Below are 12,472 nucleotides of genomic sequence, written 5' to 3' on the forward strand. Positions count from 1 at the left end.
TTATTTGGGCGCGATAGTTTAGAGTAGGTAAAGAAAGACCGGGAGAGTTCCATAGAGATCCTTGACGAAATTCGAGTCGGCGAGACTAATTGCGGAATTTAGAGAAAGTCGCGCAGCCTCTTAGAGTAGCTTCTCCAATTCTACATAAATTAGGGATAGTCGAAGTCCGGAATCAGTTAAGGACAAGAGGTCATAAATTCTGAGTCAAGGACCTCTTGGAACTCCCTCGGACCTCTCTCTCGTTCGGTCCCACATGGCCCCACGTCCCTCGTTTAGCGGGGCTTCACCCTCATGCGTACCCCACTCCCGTACGTGCGCTATTAAGATCCATCCACTACCAATCACCATCAAGCAGCAACCGGAAGACGAGTGATCCGACGAATCAACGCCTAGCCAGAAGATCCCAATTTTCCTATTGGCTAAGGAAGCGAGACGAGAAGGAAGAAGCTGGAAAAAGGATTTGAAGCTCCAGGATGAGACAGAACTCATTATAGAACCGAGGGAGTTACATCTCCAAGAATTTCTAAATAAATCTTTAACAATTATTTTCGCCATTTTACTCTGTGTATGAAGTTATTTGTGAACCTCCACGAGCAGAGCGCTTCAGCGTTTCACGGGCACTCGAACCCACAACAAAAGTCCCCATCTCACCACACTGCGACGCAACACTTTATTCGACTTCTCTTCGAGAGCGTAGGATCGAGACGTCTGTCTCGATCGAGAGTCAGGCAGTGAGAGAGCACATAGGCGGTTCTCTCGCCTGCATTGCCCGAGGTTGGCAGTGCCAACCTCGTCGGAGCATATTCTCTAGGCGCGTGCCTAGGGGAATGGCGCGGCAGCGTCAATATCCCTACACCCCCCCCCCCCCCCCGAGTGTATACGACATTTAAATTAACCGCTGTTTTAACAAGGAGAAGTGTTACACATACTGCATGCACTTACAATTTTCTTTTTGTAATTCTACTCGCTTCGGCAGCGAACGTAACGCGCTTTGTATTTGTATACGTGCGGATCGTGCTGCTTCCCGAAACGACTGCAGGGTCGCCGGCAGCTTCTAAGTTCGATTCGCGAACTGCGTACGCGGGTTTTACATTTTCAACAGATACCGAACGCGGTTTACAATTGACCTCGATTTCGATAACTCTGTCGTTGACGCGTTTTAAGACTTTATGCGGTCCCGTGTATGGACGTTCAAGCGATTTCTTGAGAGTGCCTGCAGGGTCGCCGGCAGCGAATGTGACGTGGTTGCGCACGCTTACAATTTCTTAATGTTTCTTACAGCTAAGATACGCGAGGACTATGTACAACTTATGACTAAGTACGCGATAAGGTACGCAGCGCCGTGCGCTGGTTCGCGACGGGGGTGCGCTGGAAAAATGTTTCCAGGACCTCGCGGAAATAACGCGCGGTTTGCACGGAGTGGTGGCGCAAGAATCTCGATCGGGGTTGATCTAAACCATTCTTTTGCCATTTGGACATGTGCGCGGGCGCGTGCGTGCGCATGTGTGTGCGCGTGTCACGGCGGACGCGTGTGTGTGACGCGTGCGCGTGGGTGCGGCGCGTATATGTGCGCGTGTTCGCGGCGAACGCGTGTGTGTGACGCGGCGCATGTGTGTGCGCGGCGCGTGCGGATGCGTGTGTGAGCGCGGCGCGTGCGGACGCGTGCGTGTGGCGCGAGAATTTCGATCGCTAACAATCTAAGAATCTCTTGCCATTATTGAAATGTGCGCAGGCGCGTGCGTGCGTGTGTGTGAATGTGTACGCTTGTGTACGCGACGCGAGTGTAGCACGTGTGTGCGTGTGTACGCGGCGCGAGTGTAGCGCGCGTGTGCGTGTGTACGACCATTGTTGCTTGATTATGAATCCTTGCCGCGGAAGGATGACTCGACTTGGGCGAACCAAAGTGCCGGATCTTCATTGAAGAAATCGGGCACTTTTGGTTGCCGGTATGAATCGACGCGACCCTGTAACAGCGCATGAAGGAGTTCATCCTGAGTGAGCTGCGCGGGGGTAGACATTTTGCGCGATTGTCGAACACTCGTGTGTTTGGACCGGCAGCGAATTATTCGTAACGCGCGTTCTGCGCAGACGTACGCAGTTTCGCAAGGGCACGGCGCGAGGCGGTCAACACGAACTACCCGGTGTCGTAGCGGTCACGCGAGTCGACGGGGGGATCGACACGGCATAAACACAACAACGCGAAGGTCGCGAAACGGTCGAATCAACAGGCATACGAAAATGGCTTCGTAGATTATTTTCGCCACGAGGTACCGCGCGGCGATCACGATCGTTTACAATAATGAAGCGAAATTTCGCATAATCAGAACGATACCTGTCGGCGCACGCATGGTTGGGCTCGTCGATAGACTGGCTGCAATGTGACGCTCGTCAAGGCGCCGGTGGTCGGTGGCTTCACGCAATTAGTGGAACTCCAGCGAGCTCGTCCTCTGTAGACGTCCAGGATGGCATCCGATGTGCAGTGTTCGACCTCGTGCAGCGAGCGGATAGCTCGCCGCCTGGAACCGGCAACGGCAGCGTGCAGCGAGCGGATTGCTCGCCGCCAGTAACCAGCAATTTCTTCCTGGTGGTCTCCGTGAAAACGTGCACCAGCTTCCGGGCACGTGCAGCGTGGTTCTTGATTTCCAAATCACGTCGGGGTCACCAGTTGTAGGTTTTAGGGTCCCACGGATAAATGCGGAACCAAGAGGCAGCCTACTCTGCACAGTACCACTGGGAGACTTTCTATCGATAATGATTAACTCGTGTATGTAACGAAAACTTTATTCGACTTCTCTTCGAGAGCGTAGGATCGAGAGTCAGGCAGCGAGAGAGCACATAGGAGGCGGTTCTCTCGCCTGCATTGCCCGAGGTTGGCAGTGCCAACCTCGTCGGAGCATATTCTCTAGGCGCGTGCCTAGGAGAATGACGCGGCAGCGTCAATATCCCTACATGTGTGTAGGTTTAAGGGTCCCGCGGATAAATGCGGAACCAAGATGCAGCCTACTCTGCACAGAACCGCTGGGAGACTTTTTATCGATAGTGAGAAACTCGCGTATGTAACAAAACAACTTTATTCGACTTCACTTCGAGAGCGTAGGATCGAGACGTCTGTCTCGATCGAGAGTCCGGCAGCGAGAGAGTACATCAGGCGGTTCTCTCGCCTGCATTGCCCGAGGTTGAGAGTGCCAACCTCGTCGGAGCATATTCTCTAGGCGCGTGCCTAGAGGAATGGCGCGGCAGCGCCAATATCCCTACATGTGCCGTGAACGTGGTGCCATCTAAGCTCATTCCCTCGCAAGTGAACTAAGCGGTCCAAGGTCATACATAAGAGTTTTCTCCCCCTCCTCTCCACAAAGAGCATCACAATAGTCAAGTGTTTGTTCCATCATATCCCTTATTCTCAGAGTTCATATAGAGAATAGAACACCGTGGGAATCCGCCACAGTTGTTTACGTGTGAGACATGAAACCTATACTCCTATACCTCGTCTGTGATTAATAGTGTGTAGCGTGGCCAGTTGACCACGCGAACATAGCTAGATATATATATATGCATCGATTAATGGCGCGGAGAGGGAAATTTAAATATAAGATGTAATCGCGTATTTCATACATACGTATTTTATTTGGGCGCGATAGTTTAGAGTAGGTAAAGAAAGACCGGGAGAGTTCCATAGAGATCCTTGACGAAATTCGAGTCGGCGAGACTAATTGAGGAATTTAGAGAAAGTCACGCAGCCTCTTAGAGTAGCTTCTCCAATTCTACATAAATTAAGGATAGTCGAAGTCCGGAATCAGTTAAGGACAAGAGGTCATAAATTCCGAGTCAAGGACCTCTTGGAACTCCCTCGGACCTCTCGCTCGTTCGGTCCCACATGGCCCCACGTCCCTTGTTTTGGCGGGGCTTCACCCTCATGCGTACCCCACTCCCGTGTGTGCGCTATTAAGATCCATCCACTGCCAATCACCATCAAGCAGCAACCGGAAGACGAGTGATCCGACGAATCAACGCCTAGCCAGAAGATCCCAATTTTCCTATTGGCTAAAGAAGCGAGAAGGAAGAAGCTAAAAAAGGGATTCGAAGCTCCAGGACGACAGAACTCATTATAGAACCGAAGGAGTTACATCTCCAAGACTTTCTAAATAAATCTCTAACAATTATTTTCGCCATTTTACTCTGTGTACGAAGTTATTTGTGAACCTCCACGAGCAGAGCGCTTCAGCGCTCCACGGGCACCCGAACCCACACCAAAAGTCCCCATCCCACCACACGGCGACGCAACATAGCTAAATTTTGGTGACAGCGGTGGGATATATTAAAAAATTTTGGAAAATCAACTGGACCATACATTGATGCCGGCTTGTGGAAGGCTCTGGAAAGGTGCAATCTCTCTCTCCTGGGTTTTCGTACGGTTTCCCCAGGAGCTTGGGTAAATACCGGAGAGCGAGTGACGTCAGCGGCCGTACAAGACACCCTGCCTGTCACGTGCACCCTTGAGGAATTCAAATCATCGAGAGGATCCAACGATAAGGAGAATCCAGCCGGGAGAATTCAACGACGGGGAACCGGAAAGGAGAATCCAGCCGGGAGAATTCGACGACGGGGAACCGGAAAGGAGAATCCAGCCGGGAGAATTCAACGGCGGGGATCCAGGAAGGAGAATCGAGCAACAGCTGGATAAGGAGACATCGCAAGGCCAGGAAAGCGTGATTGGTGGTGGATCATATTGGTGTAACCCGGGCAGCGCATCCCTCGTAAGTCTAGAACATAAATTTTATTATTTTCGTCACGCGTAGAATGTCACGTAGCTTTAAAATGTCGCGTAAGGGTAGGAAAGCGCGTAGGATTAACTTGAATAGTAGTGGTAATTCCTTTATTGTTGACGATATAACGTTTGTGTCACCTTCAATAGAAACTACGGTTGCCCTCCCTCAAGCAAGCTCTTTGCCATCTCATAATACTGTTCCAATACAGAGTACCCCGACTAATTCTTCTATCTTTTATGATACAACCGCTTCCTCGAATGGTCCCGCAGCCATCGAAATAAGTCCTGTTAATGTATCTGAGCGTTCTTTTCTGCCACTGAAACTTGCTATCGACCTTATACCTCAGTTTGATGGACAATCTTGTTCGGTGACGAAATTTATAGGGCAATGCAAATTAGCCAATGATAGAATCAAACCCGCCGATAAGGATAATCTTCTTGCTCTGATTAGGAATAAAATCGTGGGGCATGCTGACTTCTTAATTTCGGGCCACCGCGAAATTAATAGTTTTGATGAGCTAATAAAAATCTTGAAGGAGTCATTCGCGCGATTTTTCAAGGTAGATTCGATTCATAACGAACTGAGAAACATACGGCAAGTAGATAACGAGAGAGTTGAAGTTTATGGGGCCCGAGTTAGCGAAATTCTAAGTAGGGGAATTGAAGCGGCAAAGGAGACCCTGGTACAGAAAAATCTAGGGCCCATGCTCGAAGAATTGCTGAGCTACTTAAATGTCTCAATTTAAATCATTTAAACGAAGTTGAAAAGGGTAGTATCTTGGAAATTATAAGCGATTTCCCATATCAATTTCACCTCCCTGGAGATAAGTTAGGTAGTACTAATGCTGCTGAGCATACCATAGTAACAACTGATGATAATCCCATTAATACTAAGCAATATAGGTTCCCCCTTACCCATAAAGATGAGATAAACAAGCAGGTGGATAGGTTAATCAAAGACCAAGTAATTCAATCCTCCATTTCTCCATATAACTCGCCGGTCTGGATCGTCCCCAAAAAAACCGATTCTTCTGGTAGAGCTCGTTGGCGCATGGTAATTGATTACCGTAAACTGAATGAGAAAACTATCAGTGATGCGTACCCACTTCCTAACATTACCGACATATTAGATCAACTTGGTGGAGCGAAATACTTTAGTACGTTAGATCTAGCTTCCGGCTTCCATCAAATTCCGATTACCGAAAAGTCTAAAGCAAAGACCGCATTTTCAACCCCCTATGGTCACTATGAGTTTAATAGAATGCCATTTGGGTTAAAAAATGCACCGGCCACATTCCAAAGGATAATGGATTTAGTGTTGTCAGGTCTGCAAGGAGTAGAACTCTTTGTATACATGGATGACATTGTCATTTATGCTGACTCCCTTGAGGAACATCGTCGAAAGTTGCGGAATTTGTTAGCTCGATTACAAAACGCCGGTTTAACTCTTCAGCCGGATAAGTGCTGGTTCCTCCGTAAGGAAATTACTTATTTGGGCCATATCATCACTACCGATGGTGTGAAACCCGACCCGATGAAAATTGAAGCCGTCAAACGATTCCCCGTACCTAAAACTAAGAAAAATATTAAGCAGTTTTTGGGCCTTGTAGGGTATTATAGGAGATTCATTCAGGATATGGCGAAAATTGCCAAACCTCTTACTCAACTATTGAAAAAAGATGTTCATCTAGTATGGGACGGTAAAGCCCAAACGGCCTTCGAAACCCTCCGGGATCTTATCTGTGCAGAACCCCTCCTGCAATTCCCAAATTTCTCACAACCCTTCGTAGTTACCACAGACGCTTCCAATTTCGCTGTAGGGGCTGTATTGAGCCAAGGGCCTATAGGGAAAGACCTCCCCATCGCGTATGCATCTAGAACTTTAAATGAAGCAGAATGTAATTATTCTACTATAGAAAAGGAATTGTTAGCAGTTCTATTCGCAGTAGACCATTTTCGACCATATCTCTACGGTCATCAATTCACCCTGGTAACTGATCATCGCCCGTTAGTTTGATTACACAATGTCAAAGATCCCACATCAAAACTTATGAGATGGCGAATTAAATTGAACGAATATGAGTATAACATTGTGTACAAACCTGGTAAGGTGAACTCCAACGCAGACGCATTGTCCCGAAACCCTGTAGACCTCCAAAATAATTCAATGTTCCAAACAAACTTAATAGATCCTTGTCTGGAGAATTCGGGGGTGGCTCTCGCAGGCGCCGGCGAGGTGTTGCTCACGAACCTCCGGACAAACCCAAATCCTAACTCAGACCAAAGTTTAGAATATTACTGTGAGGAACGGGTTGCCTCTGTTTTCCTTGCGCGCGGGGAAGCAGTGGTTGGAAATGAGGTCGAAGACAGTTGCAAAACTTTTGGTAGTAGAGACAGCGATAATGACGACAGTGACGATTATCATACTGCTGACGAAGACGAAACGCCTTCACCCTCAATAAAATTCCATGTAGGAGGGAAGGAACCACTCTCTGATCTGTACGAGGTCGTTGAAAGACACGACAACCGTGAAGAGAGTGTAGATATTCGGATTCTGCCTCGGGCATCGTTGGCTTGCGGCGACTCGGGCGTCTGGAAAATCGGCAAGCCGGAAAACCTCCTGACCCCGTTCCAGGCACCGTTAGGCGCAAGGACGATGCTTTCTCTTTCTATCCCTTCTTTTCGGCGCTCTGGCTGCCCTGAGAATATCGGCAATCCGGAAAACCTCCTGACCCCGTCTCAGGGAGCTATCGCTGGTGGTGTATTGCGTGGTAAAGCGCAGATTCTTCAGGCTGAGGAGCCGGTTATAGGGGCACAATCCGAGATAGGGCCGACCTCATTCAAACCTGAAACACAGATAGAGAATCTATATGACACAACGCAGAAAGCGAATAAAATATTACCTATTAGAGTCACGGACAATATACCCAACCCTCATCCCACTTTCCTCCCGACCTTTAAACATTCTAAGGATTATCTCTACATGCGTAAAGATAACCTTATACATTTCCTCCCTACTGATTGTTCATGTGCTACAGAGACTAGCAAGGATCTCCTGAAACGGGAGAAGTTTCTTATCCATCGAGTAAAAGAGTACAATGTTAATGTTGGAGAAGCCTTAACCATACCCAGGGATAGATTCTATATATTTCACTTATTCATTAAAACTACCTCTGAAGAGATACCTGACTTTCAGAATGTCGTAGCCTCATTGAAGTCCCTCAAATGCCTCATGGACAGGACAAACACAAAAACCCTTAGCATTTCTAGACTACACAATGGATTAGGAACTATTGGTTGGGATCTCCTCGAACAATCAATAAAATCCATACTTACTGACCCCCAATATATAATAACCATTTGTTCCGGAGAAATAATCATCCCTGAAATATCGGATAGACTAAAAATTATTAAGGAACATCACGATACTACCATCGGTGGTCATCATGGTATGACCAAGGTATACGACAGTATTAGAGAAAATTTTTATTGGCCTAGGATGGGAAAAGAAATCCAAGATTTTGTGAGGACTTGCCCTTCTTGTCAACAGAACAAGGTACTTTCCGCAAAAACTAGACAACCCCTGCGCATCACTGATACCCCAAGTAGAGCTTTTGAAAAAATTCAAATGGATATAGTAGGTCCCTTGCCCATTACCAATAAAGGCAATAAATATTTACTTACCCTACAGGATAATCTAACCAAATACTCAGATGCCATTCCGTTAGCAAGCATAGATTCAATAACTGTTGCCACAGCCCTGGCGGAACAATTTATTAGTAGATTTGGATGTCCCAGGACTATTCATACGGATCAGGGACGAAACTTTACGAGTGAAGTTATGAAAACCTTTTGTAAAATCTTCAAGATCCAAAGGATTACCTCTACTGCATTCCATCCACAGTCATTAGGATCTCTCGAACGTGCCCATAGAGTTTTTGTAGAATATTTGAAACACTACTGCACTAAAACAGATTGGGATGATTGGATTAGATTTGGGATGTTTTCATATAACACTTCCGTACATGAAGCTACAGGATTTACCCCACACGAATTAGTTTTTGGTGTTAAGGCTTTAATTCCTTCTGAATTTGCTAAGCAGGAAATCCCTCGGACATTCTTTCATTACTTAAACGAATTGTTTACAAAGATTACCACTACTCAAGCTATGGCAGCAACGAATTTAAATCGAGCAAAGGAAAAAAGTAAACGACTGTACGACAAAAATGTTAATCCTCGTAAATTTAATGTAGGCGATTATGTTTATCTAGCTAAGGAACCAAAAACGTCCAAATTTGATACCGAATGGGCAGGGCCATACCACGTAGTTAATGTATATAACGACTTAACAATAGAGATAGAGATAAGTAATAATAAATTTAAAACGGTCCATGCGAATAAGTTGAAACTAGCCTGTATACGATTAGATTAGTAAAGCGACTGAGTATAAAACTGTTGTATAAATAAACTGAACCCACCTTAAACGATTTTAATGTAAATATATACATCAGGAACTCCGAGTGTAGGTACACCTGCGCACACACACATATATAGTTATTCTGTAACAGACTCAAATCATGCGCCGTCTATATAATTAATTAGAATAGAGTAGTATCAAGTAGTATGTAAAAGCTGTTCCCATAGGAAACACCTTTTCGATAAGGGGGAAGGTGTAGCGTGGCCAGTTGACCACGCGAACATAGCTAGATATATATATATATGCATCGATTAATGGCGCGGAGAGGGAAATTTAAATATAAGATGTAATCGCGTATTTCATACATACGTATTTTATTTGGGCGCGATAGTTTAGAGTAGGTAAAGAAAGACCGGGAGAGTTCCATAGAGATCCTTGACGAAATTCGAGTCGGCGAGACTAATTGAGGAATTTAGAGAAAGTCACGCAGCCTCTTAGAGTAGCTTCTCCAATTCTACATAAATTAGGGATAGTCGAAGTCCGGAATCAGTTAAGGACAAGAGGTCATAAATTCCGAGTCAAGGACCTCTTGGAACTCCCTCGGACCTCTCGCTCGTTCGGTCCCACATGGCCCCACGTCCCTTGTTTTGGCGGGGCTTCACCCTCATGCGTACCCCACTCCCGTGCGTGCGCTATTAAGATCCATCCACTGCCAATCACCATCAAGCAGCAACCGGAAGACGAGTGATCCGACGAATCAACGCCTAGCCAGAAGATCCCAATTTTCCTATTGGCTAAGGAAGCGAGAAGGAAGAAGCTAAAAAAGGGATTCGAAGCTCCAGGACGACAGAACTCATTATAGAACCGAAGGAGTTACATCTCCAAGACTTTCTAAATAAATCTCTAACAATTATTTTCGCCATTTTACTCTGTGTACGAAGTTATTTGTGAACCTCCACGAGCAGAGCGCTTCAGCGCTCCACGGGCACCCGAACCCACACCAAAAGTCCCCATCCCACCACACGGCGACGCAACAAGTGATTATACATGGGAGATTGTCCTTCCTGGCTAAGGTCCATACATTATACATGGCCCTCCCTGCTGTAAACATTTCATACACCTAACAAGTTTTCTGAAGTGGGTGATTTAATTGTAAATACAATACTGTACAGAGATATATAAAATAAATCAAATTTCATTAGTAAAATTTAAATTTCTTGTTTATGGTGAATAATTAAACTATATCCAGCTTCCAATAACAATTTGTTTTATATTTAACGAAAACAAGAATATGTATCAGTATTTAAAAATATTTGTAAACACATAATCTATGTTAGACTTTACAAATAAAATCAAATAATGGAAAATTAATATTTTTCTTCGACAAAATTGCGCAATATATATTTGTTTATCATACTTCTATATTGTGCTGCAAAACCAAATAATTGTTATGGGAAGAAAATTTCATTTTTCATTGTTTTTGTTTTACTTCTGTACAATATATTTTACATTTTTTAATCAAGATATGTTACAAAGTTATAATCCGTAGTTACGCATAAATATACAAATTTATAACTGACATTTTAATTCATTAATAATATAGGTATGAAACAAAAAAGAAAAAGAAGAAATTAAAATATTTAATATGTAGAATTAATTTGAAAAATAATTGATTTTTATTAGTGCATTCATAATACCACATTAATATAGTGATCTCATAAAAATTTGTTCAACAATCAAATAAAATAAGTATTTATTAAAAATGTGTTTATGTCTGCATTATATTGGTTTACCACATATTTTTTAAATAATCAGTATAACCATTATGGCTTATAGTCTGAGAATTTGTGAGTTTTGATTCTTTTTTAAAAATATTTATACATTTTTATAAATACGTTATCGAAATTATATATTTTTAGATAATTAGGAAACCAAAGATAAAATACTAGTTACTTTAAGATACAACTTGATTTGAATCAATGACATCCAATTGAATTTATATATAGCACCTTCTCTAAAACTAAGGGCAATTTTAAAGAATCTTACCAAGTGGTAGTAAAGCTTCTATGATTTCAAAAATTATCTAAATCAATATGCATGCATCAATATGTTATTTGTACATATGAAAGAAATTTGCACTCATGGAAGCATTATCTACTGACTGTAATGTTGATACAATAAGCGCTACGATTGCTAGTATAACATTCTTTGAATATACTTGTCCAGCAAGCTGTTGTTTAGAACAACTTTGTAGTGTTTGTTTTTTATTTGTAAGCAAACATTTCAATAATGTGCAAGTATAAAATTATCACGTTTATTAACTATTTGTCATAATACAAGAAATGTAACAATAACTAATACTTTCTAAACCTCTTCTGGTTTTATATTACTTTAAATGTAGTATATATATATATATATAATATTTCAGTATTGCTATATGAGTATAAAGAAATAACAATAGCTATAATACTAAGGCAGCAATAATAAAGGACTTTAAAATTCCTATTTCTTTATCATTCTTTATTATTTTTAATTGTAGTGTGTGTGTTGTTGTGTGTGTTGTAGTGTGTTATTGTGTGTGTTTGTGTGTGTATGTATATATATATATATATGTCAAAAATAAATTTACCATGTTCTGAATCACAATCACTTAAAAACAAGAGATAATTTTATATATTATACAAACTTATGTAAAAATTCCCTCAACATTATGAATAATACATTACATAAAGTATCTTCATGTTATTGGGCATCAGTATTCAATGAATACAAGGTGGCCCAAAAAATATAAAATCACACAAAGATATTTAAGATTAAGTGTTATTTCAATTTAAAAAGTACTATGCTAGTAGGCTAATTAAATTAATAACAGAAATATTATTTCTAAAAATATAGAATTTTCAGCTATTTGACTATCAGTTAACATTTCAAATATGTATAGCATTTTTTAAGTTTTTCGAGTAGGATATTATAAATTGTACGGATATATAAATGATAATTGAAACGCGACAAAATTCTAGAAAATCTACATTAGAACCATTGTGGTTATTTTATAAAGTTTGGAAACCCAGAATAAACCTTTTGCTATGCGGGTAAGAGGATTTCACAAATATAATTTGTGAATTAAATACACAGAAATGCCACTGTTAAATAAATACATTAAAAAGAATATTATGAATAATTGATAATTACGATATATATAAACTCTAAAATTGATAAATAATCGTATAAATGATAATTTTGTTTTAAAAGATACTTATGTTATACTGAAAATTATATATTAAATTTTT

The 12,472-nt window shown here is 42.4% G+C and overlaps 1 protein-coding gene across 1 annotated transcript in view; it reads left to right on the top strand.

Moving 5' to 3' along the window:
- LOC143358230 (uncharacterized) overlaps positions 1–12,472 on the top strand; it is a 357,298-nt gene that overhangs the window by 14,984 nt on the left and 329,842 nt on the right. The gene's annotated exons all lie outside the window — the stretch shown is intronic.

The sequence above is a fragment of the Halictus rubicundus genome, chromosome 10 (genome assembly GCF_050948215.1).
Source record: "Halictus rubicundus isolate RS-2024b chromosome 10, iyHalRubi1_principal, whole genome shotgun sequence".
NCBI lineage: Eukaryota > Metazoa > Arthropoda > Insecta > Hymenoptera > Halictidae > Halictus > Halictus rubicundus.